Genomic DNA, 4,278 nt, shown 5'->3' on the forward strand with positions numbered 1-4,278 from the left:
AACTCAAATATATAATTTATTCCAAATTCCATGTCCAAATTCGTGGTCAAAATTCAAAAATATCAATTTCTAGTTTTTTCTTCAAAATCCCAAATTTTCAATTCTAAATCCTTATATAATCCAAGTATTCTACTTGTAATAGGTGGGAATCACTTACCTTGACATAGATGACGAAAATCTCCCTACCAAGAGCTAGAAAAATTGCCCAACCAAATGAAAAGATGGGTGAAATAAACCCAAACGCCGCTTTAAAATCATTCTGCCAAGCCCAACCTTCGCACCTGCGGTCAAATAGCCGCTTCGGCGGCTCCGCACCTGCGGAGATTCCATCACAGGTGCGGCTCTAGCTCGTCCCAACAATCCCCGCATCTGCGCCCCATGTAGCGCATATGCGGTTCTTCATGCCCAGGTGCAGTCCCGCTTCTGCAAAACTTGACCGCATATGGGGTCCCAACCTTCCTCAGCCAAAACCGCTTCTGTGACCCTCTTGGCCGCTTCTGCGGCTCCGCACCTGTGGCCAAAAGCTCGCAGGTGCGGTTACACCAGATACCATCTGCTTAGCATTTCTTCCAAGTCCAAACTCGATCCGTTAACTATCCCAAATCCACCCGAGGCCCTCAGAACCTCAACCAAATATACCAACACATCCCAAAACATATTACGAACTTAGTCGAGCCTTTAAATCACATCAAACAACGCCAAAAACACGAATCACCCTCCAATTCAAACTTAATGAACTTTGAAACTTCAAACTTCTACAATCGATGCTGAAACCTATCAAATCACATCCGATTGACCTCAAATTTTGCACACAAGTCATATTCGACATTACGGACCTATTCCAACTTCCGTAATCGAAATCCGATCCCGATATAAAAAAGAACACTCCCGATCAAACTTCTTAAAACCTTCAAATTTCTAACTTTCGCCAAATGACTTCAAAATGACCTATGGACCTCCAAATCCACTTCCGGACGCACTCCTAAGAACGGAATCATCATACAGAGCTATTCCCAGACTCGGAATCCCAATCGGACATCAATAACATTGAAATGCACTTCAACCAAAATTTATGAAATTCTTCCAAAACGCCAACCTTCCACAATAGGGGCCGAAATGCTCCCGGGTCATCCAAAACCCGATCCGGATATACGCCCAATTCCAAAATCATCATACAAATCTGTTTAGACCTTCAAATCTTGATTTCGAGGCCGTTTACTCAAAAATTAAACCTTAGTCAATTCTTCCAACTTAAAGCTTCCGAAATTAGAATTTGTTTTTCCAAATCAACTCTGAACTTCCCGAAATTCAATTCTGACTACGCGCACAAGTCATAATACCTGAAGTGAAACTACTCAAGTCCTCAAATCGCCGAATGACGCGCTGTAGCTCAAAACGACCGATCGGGTCAGCACATTCTCTCCCACTTAAACATATGTTCGTCCTCGAACGTGCTAAGAACTGCTCTAGAGTTGTCTGAAATCATTGGTTAACACCTCGTGCACCTACCCGTTCCACCACAACCCAGTTGAGCATATTAGCTCGAGCCAATCTGAAGATCTTCCTCTTTATTTAGTCAATTAAGTCTTAGAGTCAAATTCCAACGTCCGGAAACCTCCACCAGGCCTGTTTCCAACATACGAACACCGTATCAATCACTACACACTGCACCAAACACGATTGTATACCCTTACTAAGTTCTTACCATGCACCACATAATTCACATGACCAAAATAACATCCTTCGATAGAAATAGCCAAAATTCCACGAATCTGATGCGTACAATACACTTCATGACACGTATAAGTCCCGTTCCAACTCTTAAAATGCTGCCACGACGGAAGAGATGTGCAGAAATTCATAACCAACTACCAAGTCAACAAATCATTGGGTTTCTTCTCTTGACAAGAACCATTACCTCATTATGAGCCAAATAACGATATTTGCTCTATAATATGCTTCATATAAATCTGATTGCACTGATCTCATGTCCAAAAATCTCGTCTCACCTAGTACAAGTCGTTCAGGCAATAAGCCACCACAAACACTACCAAAGGTCTCATATGATGCCACCATGTGCCAACAATCCACAAACTCAAATGTGGTACATAAGGAAAACGAACTCTTAAAAGAACTACTCAACCCACATAACTAATTTAAACAACCAAAAAGATGTTATGAACCTTCCCGAAGAACTGAGAAGCAAAACACACAAAAATAGATATAGGGAACTATACTCAACATCACAGTGTCGCGGCATGCAACCTGATCCACACATGATACCGTTGCGGCATGCAACCCGATGAAACCATGATACCCGTGGCGGCGTGCCACCCGATCCAATTAACATATCTGTGGTGGCGTGCCACCCGATCCAACCATATACCTATGGCGGCGTGCCACCCGATCCACATATAATAATCAGAAATAAAAACATGCATCGAGCCGTAATGCTTATACTCACGAAATGCCTGAATATCAACCATAAGCACGTCAAGTACATAATACAAATCTTGGGGAGACGGGTATAGTCACACACTACAAAACTCAAGCACAACTATGATGCGATATATGATTTGCATCTCGAGAGCCATCCTGCTTACATAATACCACAAACCATAAGGGACCTCAATACGAGTGCCAATAATCAAACCACCTCACAACCTACCTGGTATAATATAGATTATGCGGAATAGCTGACGACAAAAATAACATCCAATGCCCGAAGACCCTTCCGAAAACAACGCTATGCTGAGATGAGCACATCTGGCCTGGTATAGAGCCCACATACACATTTAGATCCATCTACGAACCTCAAACCAATTCTGATCATACCATGCTTGGCTAAATAGCCCCTCAAGGACCCACAATGACCTATTCACGACATATCAGAACAACCGTCAAATCCCGAACAAACTTCCACATTCCACAAACAAATGAACCGAGTGCCCTTCAGGCATAAATGCTCATATTAGCGATAGTACCAAAATCTCTATACTTGGTTTTAAATCTTTAACCAATAAAGTGAGTATATGCCACACTTATAGAATCTTCCCGTGGGATACACTCCCACGACCTTCCGCACCAGGTAACAAGTTTGCACATCCATACCACCGGTCACACTAACGTTGTAAAGCTAATCAAGAAGCTGCAAATCAGTACACAAAGTCTCTTACACAGGACACTAATCTCAGGTGACTCTAAGGATAATACCAACTTACTCTAAACATCTGAATTCTTCCTTACTTATCCGAGCTCGTGACATTCTTGTCGACATCAACTGCAACCTTGATCCTCAACTTCCAATTCCCATGCCGCTCACTGCACCTAATATACCAATACGCAAGTGTATAACAATTTCACCATAACTCCCGAACCATCAATAGGGTACACACTTCATCATATAGAAACTTTTCACTTAACTCATTACAGGAGAACCATTTCCACACGTGACTGAATTCCCATAACCGCAAAAAATACAAACCTCGAGTGGTGGTATAAACCACCATAATTCTTTCGGGCTCCATCTATACATAACAGGCCAAAATACTCGAACGCCTCCAAATAAGATCAATTACGGTGGCCGTCAAACCTCGCACGTAATGCACAAATCACATGTGTACTTAACACATTGAAGGAACTGATCATTGTCACCATCATGCCAATTCAACCATTGCTAAATAAATCCGACTTCTTCTAATTTACTCAGGACTTGCCTTAGGAATAATAATAGCTCTATTCAAAACATCATGAACCCAAATCCGCACTCATCCCGAGTGACCTTATTTCACGAGACCACGTTTGTCTCAAAACCCACAAACCATCTCATACCCTCTTTGTGCGCACATTCACATCTTCAACTGGTACACCCATTATGATATTTTTCCTATGATTCCGAAGTTATTTTCTCCCATTCTTCCATTGCTACACCGCATACCGAAGATAACATAAAACATTCCAAACCCCTTTTATAATCCGCTGCAACAGCTCGATACTTAACCATACTACGGACTCGAAATCGTTAGGCACCACACTTTAACTTTTGAATCCACTAGGACCGTTGTTGAGAGTCACCCACTCTGACTTGGTCCCGAATATTATCAAACCCCAAGGCTCTGCTAGCACATGAACACCCTCTCAAAGAAGAACCCGACTGAATCACTTTCCTTGTAAATCACATCCACACAAAGTATAAACTCCAAGTCTTCCCAAAGCCTGAACATGAATCGATAAGACCAATTGTAGCACACATTCCTTCTTCCTTACTGACATGACCTT

Source organism: Nicotiana tabacum, chromosome 24, assembly GCF_000715075.1.
Source record: "Nicotiana tabacum cultivar K326 chromosome 24, ASM71507v2, whole genome shotgun sequence".
NCBI classification, from domain to species: Eukaryota; Viridiplantae; Streptophyta; class Magnoliopsida; order Solanales; family Solanaceae; genus Nicotiana; species Nicotiana tabacum.